This window comes from Eubalaena glacialis, chromosome 14 (genome assembly GCF_028564815.1).
Source record: "Eubalaena glacialis isolate mEubGla1 chromosome 14, mEubGla1.1.hap2.+ XY, whole genome shotgun sequence".
Lineage (NCBI taxonomy): Eukaryota > Metazoa > Chordata > Mammalia > Artiodactyla > Balaenidae > Eubalaena > Eubalaena glacialis.
This window is the reverse complement of record NC_083729.1, coordinates 49,587,501-49,604,568: the sequence shown is the minus strand read 5'-3', so window position 1 is coordinate 49,604,568 and position 17,068 is coordinate 49,587,501. Positions and strand designations below refer to the sequence as shown.

The 17,068-nt window shown below is 40.1% G+C and overlaps 1 pseudogene; it reads right to left on the bottom strand.

The window, feature by feature from the left end:
* Positions 1–271: 271 nt before the first annotated feature.
* LOC133104973 (lethal(2) giant larvae protein homolog 1-like) overlaps positions 272–17,068 on the bottom strand; it is a 123,210-nt pseudogene continuing 106,413 nt past the window's right edge.

Below are 17,068 nucleotides of genomic sequence, written 5' to 3'. Positions count from 1 at the left end.
GGTAGCTTGGGTTGCCAGCCCTATCTATCCTCTCGCCTTGGCACCTGGGCTCCAGGGTAGCCAACTACCTGTAGGAAGGGTCTGTCTGAATCTGCCCCAGAGGCTCTGGGCCAAGTCCAGGCCCACAACCTGGGGTCAGGGTTGGCAGGTCCCACTGGAGCCAGCAGGTTAGCAGGTGTGGGTCCATGTAAAAGACCAAGAAGGGGTTGGGGTCCTGGGTTTCAGCTGCCAGCAGGGCAGGTAGGAGGTGGTTGGGTAGTTCTAGCCTTCCTCAGTTGATCAGGATGGCACAGGCTCAAGCCCTGTCTTCTGCCAGCGTCCTCCGATTCTTCTCAGATTCCTCTACAGGGCCCAGGAAATCCTTCACGTCCTCCACCGTGACGTCCCCTGTTGTGTCCAGTGTAGTGTCGTCACTGGTGGCTGAGTTGGTGGACATGGGTGAGAACACGCTTCCATCGCGGCTCCGTGGAGTCAAGACGATGCCTAGGGTCCCGTTAGCCTGTCTCAGCTTTGGCAACTCTGGGAGCCTGCAGCTGGCACAGGTGGCATCGCGGGGGCCAGCTAATGTCCAGAGAGCCGAGGGGCTCTGTGACGTTCTGGACACTTACAGAGAAGCGTTCACGCTCCCATGGGGAAATCAGGTAAAAACAGGCTGTGGCACTTGAAGACACAGGAAGTGATGCGGCTGTGTCCCCCTTTCGGCTACAGGAGTAGCACACCTGGGGTCGCAGGCCAGGCACCGAGAAGACGTGGGCATTGCCCAGGCTGGGGAGGCAGACCAGGCACGTCTTGGCATAGTCCTCTCAGGCCACGCTGGCAAGTGTAGCCAGTGCCACCTTGTGCATGCGACAGCCCTCGTGGGCCATCGGCCTGAACCTTGTCTTGGCGCTTTCCTTGGGTAGCGTGAACACCTTGAACGGCCCCGCCCACCCGGTGAGCACGGCGTCCGCCCTGCAAGTCCTGCGCCTGCGCCGGAACCCACGAGGCCTCGTCATAGGTCAGGCTAAGGGCGTTTGCGTGCGTCCAACGCTGGGAGGGCCGACACGGGCTCGCGGGGCGTCAGCCGCTCCTCAGTGCTCTTCTGACGGCTCCTGCACCTTCCTGGCGCCTGCATGGCAAGAGCGTAGCATACATGGAGCCCGAGTTGGTGTGTGGCTGCATCTCCAGGAACATGTCAGCAAAGTATAATAGAAGTGCACAGCGCCCGGGAGGGAGTCCTCGGCCGACCGGGGCTGATGCAGAGCTGCAGTGGCATCATCCCCAGGTCTTGGGGGCAGGCCTGCTCCGTCAGCAGCGTGTTGGTTTCCTGAAACTTGCTGTTGGCATTAGCATCCTACTTCTTGCCTGAGACTCAGCTCTTCCGCATGCGCCCGAAAGACCAGCACAGCAACTTTGTAAGCAACTTCACTTGGGATAGCGGCCTCTCCATGGCCGGGGAGTCGTTGGGGTGAAGGGTGCACTTGGCCAGACCAGGGCTCTTGCACGGGTAGTCAAAGAGGCCAAAGCCATGACTTGTGCCAAAAGCCACAGGCTGCACTAGGCATGCTGCGAGACGGCAGGGATGGCACCGGGTGACAGCACTGAACCAGCACATGGGCTGGAAGCCGGAAGCCAGGGCAGCGGCCCGGGCGCAGGATCAGCCACCCACGGTCCTTCCACATGAAGCCCTCGCGGTCATGGAGGGGGTCTACGCTGGCCATGCTGACTGCCTGCTTCTAAGGCACGTCGCTTAGCTCCAGCACCAGCACCTGGCCTGCAGTGCTGGCCATCACCAGCTGGGCTGTGTACTTGCAGAACGCCAACTTCTGCACGCTGAGCAGAGGATCGTCGCTGCAGGGTTAGAAGCGGCCAATCTTGCGGAAGGGCGGCCAGTCGTCTACTGGGGCTTAGGCCAGGTTGTTGGCGTGCGTGCTGTCCGTCTGGAAGAGGCCAGCAGTGCTCAGCTTGCAGGATGGCTGGGGCGCCACAGCGGAGGCGTCCCAGAACCGCATGATGCTGTCCTCACGGCCAGTCAGCAGCAGCCCTTGCTGCGATGGCTCCGGACTGGGTTCCGATTCCAGTGATGGGCCAGCTCGTGGTGCAGGAGGCTGGCTGGGAGCTCTGCTGCTCGCTAGCGCTCAGGATGCGGGCCCACAGCTTGTCTGGGACATTGGCGACATGGGCTGAACAGGTAAGAGTGGACAGAAACTGTCTTAATATTGAACACTTACAGGAGAATAATTTTTCTAGTCCTTAACCATCCCATTTCACATCCAAACATGCTGGGCCACTCAATGAGGAGTTGGGCGTATTCTTTATTTGAAACAGGCTAGGTATGAAGAAAGATGGAGGAATCAGAGTATTAAAGATGGATTCTACTCGAGCTGTCTGTACTGCAACATCTCTTAGTTCATACCAACAATATTGTTATATCTACCACTTGCAATTTCTAAGTCATTTTCTCATTAAATTAGCGGTTGAGCAGGTGTAGCTAAAAGTGTCTTCAGTCACTTCTTCCTTAATGTGAGAGAAGAGTTTTGCAAACCATTGAAATTTAATTTTGGAATCTCATTCAGTAAGCTGGAAAAACAACGATGGCAAACTGGAGTTTAGGTTTTGCTTTTACATCTGGTGATACAGTTAGGGCTTTTATTACCAAAGGAAAGTGATAACTGCGAAAAAAATTATGACAGTTCTAACATTTAGTAGATTAAAGGTTTTATACACATTATCGAACTCCCCTCAGTAATTCTGAAAATAAGAGATGTGTAAATGCTGCTATTTGTGTTTTCTACAGAAGTCAGTAGTATTAAATTATTAAAAATATATAATATATATTTTACATGGAAATATATATATACAGTGTGTGTGTATACACACACACACACACACACACACAGAATGAGAATAGCTTATAGCTTAGTTTTCCCAGTTTTTCAACTTTCTCTTCCTCATCAATGGTTTCCTTCAAGGATGTCTTTTATGTAAAGCACCCTAGAATGTTCTGTTTCCCACCTCATTTATCATTTAGTTGCCATGTTTTATTCTTTGTTTCAACTGGCTAATGTTAAGAGATCGATGGTCCAGTACATAAACAAACTGACCAGAGGGGCTAGAGAAGACACCATGAGGCTCACAACAAAACCCTTCTTACTGACATTTCCCTTATGAACACGGCCTGCTGAAAAGCTGTTATTGAATCAAGAATATATCACCAAATGGAGGTTTGAAATTGACCACTCTACCACACACTCACCACAGTTGCAAAACTACTGCCTTGAGTTGACATCTATCTTCTACTTAGGTTCCTAGACCTTGTCACTAATCTCACCGTTGAGCAAATATAAGTACATCTGCTTTCCAAGAAAGGTTCCTTTGCATTACAAATATTATTATAATTTCTAAGTTAGTGCAGTAACCCATAAACATTAGCGTTGCTCCCAAACTATGCTGAATGTACAGAGTAAACCATGAGTCACAAAATATTTTCTCCAAAGCCAAGTGCATCCTTCATGTGAACAATTTTTAAAACTGATGCAGACATGCTCATGAGCGACACTGTTGCTAACATTTAGAACTTTTTCTGACCTTTGAAACCATTCTTCAGCATTAGGTTTCAGGTCCTACAGTGAACTGAACACAAAGCTTAAAGCCGAACAAATGTAAACTAAGTGTATTTTCAGTAAGTATACTGGAAGAGTATGCCAAAGGAAATTTCACATTACTTCATTTTCTGAGCTTGAATTTTTGCTTTCTTATATAGACAAGTGCATACACGCACACAAACACAGTCACACATATACCTGTTGGTACACACATGCCTTGTGTTCACTAAAAATGGGCTGACATTCCGGATTCGATGATTTTCAGAGGCATAGCCTAACCAAAACGTTATCAATCAGGAATTTTAAAAGTCTGTCTTTTAGGATCGCCACTCATTTCTGTCAGATTTCTTTCCGAGCAGGTTCCCTTCTGCTGGTCAGAATCAACATTAAGAAGCATATTTGCTATCAGGTAGATGTCAACATCTGTTTTAGTTGTATTTTTTTAGCAGCAGAATAGCCCAGATTTTCTTTGTAATTTATTTTTGATATCACTATCATTCCATTTTCTCCATGCTTCCCTTTTGAAGTACATTTAAATCTTCCTTAAAATATAGTGAGCACTCTTCTAGAGAACGTCTAACTTTATTTTAGTTCCTTTGATTTGTAATGCATAGCTTTAGCAGTCCGTCTCAACATATTATTTGTTTTCATCTCTGAAGCTCTACGTTGAGATCTCAGAAGTTTGCTTTTTAGGATAACTTCCTAGACTATCAGGTTTCTACTTAGGACTCATTGCCTTCTGACTGGTGTAACCTTCATACAATTTAAAATTTCATTTTATTATATTAAGGAATGGCATGAGATGATTCTAGGTTCCTAACTTTCTATGTACTTAATGCATTAAGAAAAAAAGTGCAGTTTCAAACTAGAGGCTCAGGATGCAGTAGGGGTCAGGGCAGTGACAGAATCAATGTGTGGTGTCAGCGGTGGTAGTTGGGGCATGGGCAGGCAATGCTGCCAAAGGACACCTCACGCCTAAAAGCAAGACCACTGATAATTTTACAGAGACTGTTGCATGGGTGCTGCTCTGAACACTTCTCTGTTCTTTCCCAATTAAGTTCACATCAAGTCCAGTAGGAGAGTAGATGTTGATTTGCTTGGGGAGCCAATCCATCATTGCTCTGAGAGTGCCAGCGCAGGTGCCAGGTAATGGTGGAGTTTGGATTTCACTACTGCAAAGATAACATCACTTGGTTACTTCCTTCCAAGTAATCCATTCGGTAACGTGTCTTATAAATCTCCCATAAACAGAGGTAGTTTTTAAAGAAAACAAGAAAACAACTGTGGGAGTAAATGTGTTGTCCTAATTGACAGGTGTTTTGACCACTAAACCACTTTTAAATTCTCAAATTGATGTATTTGTGTGTGTGTGTGTGTGTGTGTGTGTGTTTTATCAGTCCTCCATGCTGTGTTGCCTGCTAATTTAGTTCAATCTACAATCTTGGAAATAACTCCTTTCTTTCCAAGATCCAGGTCATTACTGTGAATAATTAAAAAGCAGGGCTCTACCCTATTGGTAAATTCTTTCCACCTTGAAATAATTCCGTTGCCTGGCACTGCTGTGGTCATCATGCCTGACCCTTCACCCAGTTTTCTGGCTCCTTTGCCAGCTCCCTGCCTATGGTGGGTCTGCACTTTAGGTACTCACTTTCCTTGCTGATTTCCTGACGATATAAGTATAATATTAAATGCACATGCAGTTCCTTACCGTGTTCCTCTTTTGTGCCAGTTATGTATCTTGATTTGGTCTTTTGTGTCTATTTTTTCCTAACTTACACAGACCTTCTTCTCCAGCAAAATCGAATATGTGCAGCATCAGTTAGTGTCCTGCCCCAAATGTTCTCTCTCGCGTCTCTCAAGGTGCAAGCTTAGTGCTAGACTTTCCTTTTTTCATGCTGCTTAGAAATTCTATGACGTTCATTGTCTGTGCTATTTCCGGTAGATGCCCAATAAATCTTTCTGAATTGAAATATGTATTTCTTTCATTAAAATATAAGCTCCTTGGGGACAGGGACTGTACCTTAGTGTCACTTGCAATGTACATTTGGTATTAGATATTTTAATTTTTTTTTTTAGATATTTTTTATTTATTTATTTTTTGCTGTGCTGGGTCTTCGTTGCTGTGCGCGGGCTTTCTCTAGTTGCGGTGAGCGGGGGCTACTTTTCGTTGCGGTGCGCGGGCTTCTCATTGCTGTGGCTTCTCTTGTTGAGGAGCACGGGCTCTAGGCATGTGGGCTCAGTAGTTGTGGCACACGGGCTTAGCTGCTCTGTGGCATGTGGGACCTTCCCGGACCAGGGATTGAACCTGTGTCCCCTGCGTTGGCAGGTAGATTCCTAACCACTGCGCCACCAGGGAAGTCCGGTATTAGATATTTTAAAAACCTATTTTTTTGATTGGCAGATTGGTTTGATAAACTATTTTCCTTGAGTTTCTCTTTTTTAGAAAGGTCAGATTTTTGATTTGTCTACTCTTACAAGTCGTCTATTTCACATGGTAGTTCCTTAAAGGGATTTAGCTATTTCCTTACTATGTCACTATCCTTCTTTTGGCTCTTCTAGATTTTGCTGTGTGTATCTTATGGGGAAAAAAAGCATTTGTCCAGTCTGCTTCTTTATAGGAATAACTGGAAGGGCAGTAATTCGGCATTTGTTAGTTTTTAAAAAATGGAAGGAAGGGGAGGCTTTTAATTGTATGGGAAATTTAATTAGATTTAGACTAATTAAATTCATTTTTTATATTAACATGTGCACAAATATTATTGCATCTCGTTAGATTTCATTCTTCTAGCCTTACTGAACAATATTCAGTAGTAGTTTCAGATTACAATAAGTTCATTATGAAGATAAGGTGGAATTAGTGTAGGAAGCTCAGCTGGTTGAAGGGGTCTGTACTTTAATTACTGCAGAGGGTGTGCATATTAATTACAACACAAGTGATATTTACTGTACCTCAGGAACATATGACAGGGTAAAGATACTGACAGCACCAGCTAATAAACTCAGTATGATAATGAGGAGAAAAGACCATAAAAATAGAAGGAAATAAAATTATTCATAAAGTATATTGATCCCAAAGTAAAGACATTAAGCTCTGATGAAGGGCAACAAAAGGGAAGCTCCTCACTTTATCAAACAAATAACCAAAGTAGAGAAATGTTAGCAGGGAGACAGATTGTCATTATCCTGGTCACATGATCACACTCCAGAGAGTACACAGGAGCCATAAAATGGGAGATATTTAATAAATCAGCAGAAAGCCATACTGTCACCTGCAGGAACTGAGGTCGCAGTGGCTAAGGACAGCTCCTGGGAGTGGAGAAGTCGGATATGCTGCAGGGCAAACAGGGAAGGAACCGCACGCACACAAAATCTGGTTCAAGAGCCACTGTGCCCTCTGGAAAAGAGAGGGGGCACCTACAAATACTCTGAAAATAGTTCTCAGGAGCAACCCAGAGGCCATCACTCACTTTTCCCTGTGGTTTGAAATCACCAGCTGTGATTTTGAGATGGTGAAGGGAAACCAGTGGGGCTTGGTTGGATAATTGTTCCCAGGAAATGCTCATTTCTGCCATGATCCTGTCTAAATCTATACAGCTCAAAGGAAAGTTCAAATTTTGGCCTAGAGTGATTAAATCTGAAGTTTTATTTGTTTTGTTTTTACATGGGCCTTCCAAAAGAATGGTCATTTTTTGAACAATTATTTAGTCAACTACTAGCATTTATAAGCAAGTTTATTTTAGAAAAAAAAATTGGCCAATATACTAATTCTTCATTTACATTAAATAATATAGTCATGTTTTTGCTAAGTATGTATTTGTTATTTTGGAGTTTATTAGCCAAAATCCGCCAGATACTGCTCATAGTGGACATATCATGGAAAGAAAGGATATTAGTTACCTATTTATCTTAACACATGAAATGATGATGTGGACCAAACTCTTTGAATCGCTTTAAATTAATTTTATGAAGAAAACATTTTTTTGTGGGCATATGTATGATTTTACTGTATATTGGAAATATGTGATATATATTTGTATATGTGAACTTGAGTGTGTATATAAAAGAATATGCAGTTCTGGTTCAAACACCTCCAAAAAATAAATTATTATTCACTAGAACCTAGAGAAAATGGAGAGAAGGGCATACCTAGGGCAGTACATAATCTGGGCCTGTATCTTGGTAACACAATTAAAGTCTTCTGGAGACAGAAGACAAAAGAAGAGAGTCCTCATTTTGGTTGAAAGCCATAAAATCATGAACTGAAAGGATTAGACATCAAATTACAGAATGAAATTACGGAAAAAATCTCACTTTGCAACTTAGGCAAGACAAATAAAAGGAATAACTGATTCCCTCACATCTGAAGTATTTTAAGTTATGCATCCTGGAGCAGAAGTGACGATAGCCCTGGACACTATCATGAAGTAGGGGTGCCATCCCTTGTTTCCAATTTCTCCCTCTGCCCTTTTCAGGGCCTTACTTTTATCCATCCCTAATATATTCCTGTGGTTTCACGCTAGCTTTTCTCTCCTTTGGTGGTGGGTTGAAAAGTTGTTTCACTCACATTAAGGTGAAATATATCCAGTGATATTTTTATTTTAAGAGCACAATGCTTCATGTAAGCTCACATGTTATAACTTGACTGTTAATGAAGTCGTTATATACAAGTAGAAGAATCCACCTGAAATTACTCAGATGTATCAAATATGCATATGACCCACATGAAAGGTCAAACATAGAACATGGGGAAAAGAGGTGGTAATTCAAGTTTTATAATTGTTGTGAAATGGGTTACTTTCTTTTTTTTTAAAATTTTTGTTGGAGTATAGTTGATTTACAATGTTGTGTTAGTTTCAGGCAAAGTGAATGTTATACATATACATATATCCACTGTTTTTTTTTTTAAGATTCTTTTCCCATATAGGCCATTACAGACTATTGAGTAGAGTTCCCTGTGGAAATGGGTTACTTTAATCAATATATGTGTGATATTACAATGTTAAGGCACAAGGCTATGGGACTGTTTGGTACCTGGAACGTGGTGGGTTGGTGTTTGATAAATATTTATTGAATGAATAAATAACAAATGATTGAATGAATTGACCTCAGGTGGTGTTTGATCAGTCTTTGAAAATTATTGGCAGTGTTTCTGCTATGCCTAGTGAACTGGGTACTGGCTGTCACACTGGCCTTGGGCTTTTGTGCTAGCAGGCCCTAATTACAGTATCTCTGTCATCACCTGAGATGTGAATGCTGGCTGGAGGATTACCACTGTTGGGTGGCTAGGCCCTTGCCCCATGTTTGGATGTAAAGGATGTAGGTCATAATGGGAGATTGATGCACTTGTGTTGAAATCTGGAACGTGAAGCTGTCTGCAGCTCACCCCTTGGGAAGTTCAAACAGTTTTATGATAAATATAAATAGCTTTAGCAGACTTTCAGTTATCAAGATGTAGATGTATGTTTTCTTGTTCAAAATATCCTGACACTTGGAAACAAAAGAATGGTTTAGGTGCATACCAATTATATGTACAAGCTTCTTGGGAACAGATGGGAAATTCCAAGCCTATGACCCCCTATCAACTAGGATTTAGGCTGGGCTTAGTTGACTATAATTCTGATTTTCTGTTAGTGTTTCATGGGTGCCTGATATAACATGACTTTTCTTTGACAAGGTTTTAAATTTTTCCTTTTAGTATGATTTTTCCTGGAAAAATCATACTAAGAGGAAACTCACAAGGTTCCTGCTGCCCTTGTGCCATCTCATTGCCCTCAGCTTCTTCCCTTCCCTCATATACATTGCTTCAGTGATCTGTAGTTCATAGTTCACCATTATTTTTCATCCTTTTCCCATCTGTTGATAATTTGGTTCTGATACTGTTTCTGCAATTGATACTTTCTCTTTTACATGTTCTTACCTTACTGGCTAATTTTTGAACTTGCCATTCTGGAACTGCTCTTTTCTTTTTCAGCAGAGAAAGAGTTGAGTTTATTGAGAAACTAGTTTAGGGACATCAATCGATCAATGTCCGTTTAAGAAAGAAGGTCAGTCTTTAGCTTCCTTCATTTATTTCTTCTTTGAATTATGAGGAGATAAAGAATATTTGATGCAGGTATTAAATAGACATGGATTCTGATGTTCAACATGTTGTAGAAAGCAGAGGATTTAGGAATTAAAATAGCAGTGAGACAAAATGGGTTGTATTACCTAAAGATTGGGATAACAGCCTATATCATCAACTTAAGGAAATTGTTAGTTTTACATTTGGAATAAGTATATGAGCAATCTCACCACACTATATTGGTTAAAGTTAAATATTTAAGTTTAAACACAATAAGTGACCTTTAAAAATATGAAATTACATTTGACCCAATATGCTTTGTAATCTCTACAGTTACAGGGAGCCACAAAAACCTTGTGTTTCAACTACACAGAACATCTTGTTGATCTTCATTGCAGTGGAGTGAAAATTAGAGAAATTTCCCCAAGCATTTGAACCTTAGTGCAGAGTTTAAATCCTTTAAGCACCTCAAGCTCCAAGTAATTTCATAGATTAAAGTTTCAGAAGGTTAAGTTTCCGGTATAAAAAATTTGTGTTTGTGTACATTGATAATTAGAAAAAAGTATTTCATGAAAATCTGAGGAGGTATGATTGAATAGATAATTAAAAATCGTAACATTCTAATCAATAAAAGAGATGGATATGATTGCTCTTGCCATTCTGTTTCTTGGACCTTGTAAATCTTCATAAATCCTTTTCCTTTTTTTTTTTTTTATTAAAGATCATGTTGTATATTCATTACCACAAAGTGGGAGTCACAGTCAAGGTTTCCTGTAAGTCTTAGGTTGTAGAGCTCCAACGAGTGTGCTAAAGTAATAATTCATTGAGAAACCTCAAAAGTGACTCGTAGAATATAGTATTAATAGAAATGGAGGAACAGAAAAGGCAACCTGTGATGGAAAATTCACAGATCTCTTAGAAATTGTCAAATGGATCAACGTCACTAGGAACTCTTGAGAAGAGGGAAGGTGCTGTGCTTGTATTTGATTTAACAATAACAAACACCAAAGCAAAACTGATTTCATTTGGGAAGGATCATTTTTTCAGTTACCTTTTCTGAAATAATCCCCACCCTCTGTTGCCTCATTCCTGTTACAATTAGTCATTACCTACCGTTGCTTGTGATTTGTTGGCAGTCTCTAACTGCAATCTGTTGCTCTGTGACAGATCGATTCTTTTAGCTCAGACTCATTCCTGAATTCAGCCAAAATTAAAAAGAATTATATATATATGTGTGTGTACATACACACACACACATTACATTCCTCTGGCTAATGTGGCAGATCATTCTTTAAAAAGGTGCTTTTAAGGGAGACCATTAATGAACCCTGCATGTATACAGCAGGAGTGAACACTATTAAGTGACCCCCTATGCAGAATGGGTTCAGAATGCAGATGTGTAGACTGTGGACTTTGAAGTATATTCTTTTAAGTCGTCACTTTTAAAGGAGATAATTTCAGAGCAATATTTTTGTTAGAGAAGAGGCGTTGCTTCTGAGCCTACTGAAGAGAATTTGTAGAAATCTTGTTTATACCCACACACATAGATGTATACACACACCACTGCATTTAAATAATTCCAGTAAGATTCATATTCCTCGGGTTTTTCAGAAAAAGAAATTAAAGTTTTGTTGCAATCAATTTAACAGAGAGCTTTGGTGTAGCAAAATATATGCTTCGTAGCCCTTCAAAATTTATGCAGTTTGTACATATAGATATATGCTGTATATATTTTGAAGTGATTCGTATGTTGAATTTTTTTCCTCACTTAAAACCATGCTGCATAATTGATTGGGAGAGTTACTGTCGTCACAGTCTATTTTTGCAGCAAAGCAGAGGCTATTTGAGATGCTTGTGGGTTTTTTTTTTTTCTTCTTAAATGCTTTACTTTATTGCAAGGAAAGGAAAAACTAGTCATTATATAGCAAGATACTATTCATTGTTGGTTTGTTCTGAACAATGCGGAATTAAGTAACATTATTGCATGACAAGATCAATATGTAAAAAAACACATTTTCTCCATTAGCCTTTGGTGTTACTGTTGTCTGACTCAGTGCAACTGTATTTGGTGAAACACACACACAATCATACACACTAATATACTCACTGACATTTTAAAAATGTGTAGTCTGTTGAGTTTGCTACCTTACAGATCCAAGGAACAGCTTGCTTCTCATCATTTATATATAATGTTACCTCAGTCACAAGGCCAGGGCCACAAGAGTTGCCAAATTAAGGAAATTGGTGGGCTACTGAGGAAAATACTGCTGAACCAAAAGGCAGATGTTTCACTGTATGTTGTACATTGGTGGAATACCCTCAATCTGTCCGCATCATTTTCTCAAAGTATAAACTAGCCACTCTCCTGGTTCCTGGTTCCATTTCAGGTTTTTAAAGGGGCCCCTTGTTTGGCTGCTGGAAAACTACCAGCTTTCCTCAGTCTAAAAATAAGACAAGGTAGTCATTCATGACCACTTGAGAAATTTACTTGAGAAATTTCTTACCACTTGAGAAATTTACTCTGACCACTTGAGAAATACTTAAAAAATCTTTTTCAAGCTCAATTTGGAAGGTGGCTGTAGGTATTATGGTCATTATGCAACTTTACAAATAAATCCATGACAGCTGATACAGAATTTAAACAGTATATCAGTATATACATGCCACAGGGGCTAGTAAATAGCATAGGCAGGATTAGGTTGCAAAATGCTTGCATTTTTCGTCGAATTACTCTTCTTATCAAATCCTTTTATGAATAAAAAGAAAAGTCCTTAAACATAGAAATGTGGAAATTGCGAACTGAAGATGTTACTCCAAGTAACCAAGGGATATAGAAAGGGGCAGCTCTATTATACTTTGTTTTGCATTATTACTGCCTTTAAAATCATTTAGTATAATCTTTTTCCAAAATTATAAGGATTTTTTCTTTACAATTAAAAATTTTTTTTTACAGTTTTATAACTTTACAGACTTAAGACTAGAAAAATTACTTAAGTGAACACACTAATTCATTGAAACATTACATAAGATTAAAGTCTACTTTTAACATGATATCATTGTACATAGGCTGTAAAGACTTTATCAAATTATTTGAATTTTACTAGATCTGAATAAATAGCAGAAAACACACAGAAACTAATTCAAACATATTTCTTTGTTCTGGTAAATTACTACATATGCTTCTAGCTCCCTAGTATCGGAGGTTCTATAAAAGGAGAATTTTTTTTTTGCCATCCCAGTGTGTTTTATCCACCATTTAAAAACACATTTGAAATATATTGCAATCGTGTGAGAAGTGACATAAATACATTTGGTGATTAATATTTATTTGATCAACTGTGAGTGCAACAATATGACTTCTAATTTGAAACCACACAAGCTTCCTTTTCAGCAATCCTGCCTTTCAAAGCCTTTCATTTGCTATAGCACAGGCTGATCTTGGAAAGAGAATCTGTTAGATGTACTTTACCCTACTCTTTTTCCAACTTAACTGTTGAAACAGGACAGTGGGCATTTAGCCCTATTTCCAGGTGTGCCGTATTGAAACTTGTAAAATGTGTGAGGGGATGGGGAAACTCATAGACTCTAGGCCTCTGGGTGTTTCCGGAGAGCTTGGCCTGTTGACATTTGTTCCAGGGTGTGTGTATTTGAAGGTCTATATTACGTTGTCTGCAATATGTAAACACGCTCCCATACATATTCTGTAAAAATGGCAGAGTAGATGTCAGGAAGACGTCTCCCAATGTTAAATAATGATTCTGCTCCTTCTCATATTGTTATTCCTATTGTTTTATTTCTATCCCCTGTGCTCGTGGTGTCTTTTGTGGTGCTTCAGCTGTGATGAGATGGCGGGTGAACACTTCCTCCAGAATTGACGCCAGCTGGTTTGGAAGACTGGCAAACCCTCAACTTTCCCTCTATCCACCATGTTAGAGATTGACTTTATTATCTGCTGTAGCTCCACGCCATGCCCAGTCTCCAGTGGCCCAGAATGCAGGCACGTAACACAGCCCCATTCACCATCGCACTTATTTTGATTTAGTCATAACTTCAGGAATTGCCTTTTAACAACAACTACAAAAAAAGTGAGGGTCATCTACTTCTAATGCTGGAAACCCTGTGATAATCTGTTCCATGCATTCAAATGAAAATATGACTTCTTGGCAGAGAATAGCATTATAATGTAAAATCCCATATGCTGTTATACAGTATGTTGCAATCTGTTTTACGGCTGCCTCTATTCTAACGAGTGAATACTGCCAATAAAGCAATTGAAGATAACACTAATTGCTTATTTCTGTGATCCATAATTTTTATGGCTGCCTTATAGCTCTTTAGTCAAATAGATGCTTTTTGGCCTTTAGGATCTAGAACTCATGTACTGTAGCAGTTGAAACTGGAAATGTACATGCTGGCCTGAGAGGCTTTTCTGTACTTGATGGATAGGATTCAGCAGAAAAATAATGGAAAGGTGTGAAAAAAAATATAGAAGTCTTAAACGGGCTCTGACAGGTAAACACAAGATTTTATCAATACTTAGGTAACTTTAAATAAATGTATACATATATGGCTGTGTATGAAACAAAATTAGGCTGTTAGGTCTTCTTTGCCTTCATGCATTTTGGGGCCTGTTGAACGCAAAAGTGACCATGGAAGGCATTGGTGGTGTGTGAGCATAGCTAGTTGGAGACTGTGTTAGATCTTGGCCTTTCCCGCATACTGACTTCGTGATCTTGAGCCAGTGATTCAGCTTTTCTGAGTTTAGGTTCCTCTTAGGAATGCTGTGATGACTAACTGGATGGGACACACTTTGATGACTGTAAAAAAGTACCCATGTTAGTGATTGTCTCTGCTTGATCCCTGTTTGGGGCCATCATGACATGCTTTCTCATGAATAATCTTATAGAAACTCCAGACGATACAGCATTTGTCCAAGAATTTTTCCAGTCTTTTGCCCCTCAAAGACTGTGAACCGGCAGCACTGACCTCCCCTAGGAGCTTGGAGGGGATGCAGGATCTCTGTCTCCACCCCAGACCTGCTGACCAGACTCTTCCTTTTATCAAGATCCTTAGGTGATTAGTATACACGCTTGTCTAACTTACCTCATAGATGAGAGAGTTGAGATGCAGCAAGGTGAAGTGATTCACAAGAGGTCTGTAGTGTGTTCAGAGTTAAGCTGGGACGAGAGCCCAGGTCTTCAGACCCTAAATCCAATCCACACTTGTCTCCACCTTAAAATATAGAAGGTTTAATTTTATCGTGTGACAGATTTCAGATTAACTACATAGGCTCAAAAGTGGGCAACATGTTTGTAGCTTAAAATAGTATAAGTCAGAAAAGCCATCTGTTTCTGCTTTATTTGGTCAGATAGCGAAAATAAAAATCAAAGCAATCAATAGGTTGTATTACTGAGCTTAAATTATATATAAAATGTGTCTAGAATACCCATAGATTTCTATTCATGAAGTTCAGTAGACATGTTCTCAAATTCTCAAATGGAAGAATTTAAGATATATGCCCTTAAAAATCAGACAAAGTACATGTGCAAAGATCACAGGGACCTACTATTCCAGTTTTCTATTTGTATCCAGCTTTCTAGCTATTATGATCTCTTTGGTAGGAAAAAGAGATGATGCTTATGTATAAATAAGTATTTATTTCTCCTATTCCAACAGAAACATACAATGTGCTGTGCCCAAATGGAAGTGCAAAAGGATTTTACAAACAATAGCTTAACAATGCTCATAATTCCCTGATGAGATATGTACTCTAGTTCTAAAAAATAGCCCCCGATCAGTTTAATCCTTATATATGTATATATGTATATATATATATATAATATATACTACCAATATATATATGTTATTGGACACACTGGCAATGTTGCATTTATTAAAAGCTGAGCATTGTGAACTACATATAAATTATTATCTCATATAATATTCACCAAAACTCTATGGGGTGCTGTTATTATCCTCATTTTATAAGTGAAATGATGACCTCAGGTTGAGAGAGGTCAAGAAAAGAATGTGCCCAAGGACACACAGCTGCAAGGTACAACAGAGGGAGAACCCTCAGGAATGAGGAGTTTAAGTGAACCTTCTAAATTAATATTGTGACTTGGGGTAAAACTTTTGAGTCCTAACCCCTCATGTTCTACTTTCATTAGAGCTCTTCTCTAGACCTGAACCTCTACCGTAATTTCATGCAGTGAGGTTGGGGTGGTGGTGGCCTTTTCTCCCTTTTGCACCCAGCACACGGATGGGTGGGACAGCTGAGGCCCCGGGCTCCTCAGAGGAGCCTGTAGCCGGGGAAGGAAGGAGCCTTAAACTCATCTCCTCTCCACAGTCGGATCTGCTTCCCCAGAGATGCCGAGTCTAGGTTCTTGGTTCAAAGGCTCTTATTCTCTATAACTGAGATTGACAACAAATAAGGTTTGTAGTATAAATGCCAACATACTTGTGAATGAAAAGTACTTACTTTTAAAGTACCTACTTTTCATACTTAATGAAATCAGCTGCACAAGCTTTCACAGAGAAATGAGTATTGGAGACAAAACGAGGAGACAGAGCTACCCAAAATGGTTCTAGATACAGCTGTGGGAGCTTTATGACTGAAGGTGCAGAGCTGAAGAGAAATGCTTGAGAGAAAAGCAAGGAGCACGGATGAGAAAGAACCAGAACAAGTAATTGAGAGAGTCTAAGTAAAACGCTCATTAATAAGCAAAAGGTAAAATGAGTGATCTGGAAAAAGAAAGAAATCACATGCACATAAGCAAACTCATGATCTGCACCCCTATTTTATAGGACACACTCAGCTCCATGCTGATAGCCCATGCGTGGAATCTCTGAAGCTGTACCCTGCCAAATGTTAACTGTTAGTATGTGCCGAAATCTCATCATGAAAGGAATACGATCAGAAAAAAGGAATATTGCGACCAGCTGTAACCTATAGCTTTCATCTATCATGCTATAAGAGACAAAACCTGATTACTTAATTCCAACACTTTGCAACACCTCACAGAAAAAAAAGACAGCACTTTTTCCCCTTGGATTTGTTATTTTCCTTTATATTAGATGACTAGATCCTACCTTATCTTAGAGTTCCAGTTTTGACTACCTGATTTTTTTAAACACCAGGGAAAAGATCAATTTAAATATCTCCAGCCTCCCAGCATGATATTATTTGAATATATTGCAATATTTATAATACCCTATGTTATTAATGAAATTTTTCAGAGGAAAAAAAAGTAATAAATCATCTCTTGGATACAAAAAAAAAATGATAACCTATCACAAAATTCTGACTTCTTAGAAGAAACCTCATGCAATGTGTAGCGTGTCATGGTTAGAGAAACAAAATGATCCTTCATTCTTCTTTAAATCCTGGTTAATTTTTGAAACCTTTCTGCTTTACTTTAGA